This window comes from Acyrthosiphon pisum, chromosome A1 (assembly GCF_005508785.2).
Source record: "Acyrthosiphon pisum isolate AL4f chromosome A1, pea_aphid_22Mar2018_4r6ur, whole genome shotgun sequence".
Lineage (NCBI taxonomy): Eukaryota > Metazoa > Arthropoda > Insecta > Hemiptera > Aphididae > Acyrthosiphon > Acyrthosiphon pisum.
The window spans coordinates 170,040,050-170,042,261 of NC_042494.1; positions in this window are offsets into that span (position 1 = coordinate 170,040,050).

A 2,212-nucleotide genomic window follows, 5' to 3' on the forward strand; every position below is an offset into this window, starting at 1 on the left:
CATAAAATCAAATTGATAAATTGACAATTGATAAATAACAATATTTAATTGACATCCACAGCCATTGCTTTAATATCTACATATTGTGCTTTAATAATATGCTTTATTGAGCAACGCACCTAAATCGTTAGACATAGGCTCCATTATGTAGTATATAAATTATTAACATACTATGTAATAGGTACTTGATATATTACAGATTTTAGGTGAGTCATTTATATAAATTTAGTGTAACATACAAATACTGCTACAGATTCTAAATAATACAATAGGTATTAATAAGAACTTTATGTATTTAATTAAAGTCTGAAAACTAAATTGCATAATGATATGATCATATACTATTTTACATAACTTATGTAGGTAGGTTTGGGTATTATATGAAATTAACTATTTATTAAATAATAAATTAACACTTGATTATTATCTTACATGGGTTGGTGGATTATATGGGATGGTTCTTTTACACTTGAATATACAATAGTAATATTACTAACATAGGTACTTATTATAGTAGTAACTACATAATATATTACAGTTGGTTGAGGGATTCAAATTTGGTAAATAAATTTGATACATTTTATTATTTTACATGGGTTGGATTATATGGAATGGTTCTTTTATACTTGAATATAACTAAGCTACACGTATACTATGTAGTACCTAATATATTACAGTTTTTAGGTGAGGTAATGTATAGGTAATGTTGGTAATAATACATTTAATGGAGGATTCAAATACTGCTGCAGATATCATATAATACAATATTAATAAACTAATATTACTTATACTACATTATTTCAGTAAAGTCTGGTAGTTAAAGTGTATAATGTTTGATGTTACTTATGTAGGTAGATTTATGGAGTGTATTACAATATATTATTATTAATATATACTATAGGTAGGTTTAATCATGAGCAATAAATTGACAATTGATAAATAATAATATTTAATTGTCATCCACGGCTATTGCTTTAATAATATGCTTTATTGAGCAATGCACCTAAATCGTTAGACATAGGAACGATTGTGTGTCAACAATTAAATATTTAACATACCATATAGTAGGTACTTGGTATATATTTTAGTTTTTATTTTAGTCATTTATATAAATTTAGTGTAGCATACAAATACTGCTACACATTCTAAATAGTACAATATTAATAAACAAAATAGTACTTTATGTATTTAATTAAAGTCATGTCACTTAAAGATATGTAGGTACTTTACTTTTTGTTTTATTTATTACTTTAATACACTGGCTAACTCTTAGTTACAAGTTTCTTTATTGCTATCATTATTGTTCATGATTATGTTTACTTCTTAAGTATAACATTTAGAAGCATTATGTCAATGAATGTTATGTCAGTTACATACATACCAATATACATACTATAAATATATAATACATAATAACTAATATTGTTAATATTGTTATAACTAAACAGTTAGGCATTTGTTCATTTGATTATTATTTTTATTGAGGATCATGACATATACCTAATACCTCAACAGAACACTTTTATTTTTACTTAACTATTTAATGTGAAACTGTTAATTACTACTTACTGTGATTATGTACCTATTAATTTTAACCCGTTCAATGATTATGGCTCGACATAGAGTCAGACTTTAAACGTCAAACTTACATGTTATGATTTTTTATGATTGCCTTAAACTAATATTTTGTTTTACTTTCACCTACAAACAAATGTTTGATATATGTGTACATGTCTCTCTACACAACACTTTTATTTCACTTATTAGTTTTCCCTTTTGTCATTTGACTTAACTGTTTAATTGTATAACTTTGATCACTGCTTAAGAACTATTCTTTTGCTATGACTAAACATATTGTAAACTGCGCTCCTATTGTTTTAACTAATATCTGTTTGACAAATATGCTTACAATATAGTTTATTAAACAATTGACATTAAATATACAATTGTACTTTTGATTTAGTTATTACTTTATTACATTAGTACTTAAGTAACTCAAAGCCCTGTGCTTTAACAACAGTTCCAGTTATTATTCATTTTTATATTTTTCAAATTTTTCAAATTTTAGTTACCACTTACTTTATTCATTAAAAACTATTATGGGTAAAGTATGTTTACTTAAAAATATTTATACTTAACGAAGCATAAGTTGTATACTTAAATAAGTTTTATTACATTTCGAGCACTTTTCGCTGTAGCGTATTGTCCGTTC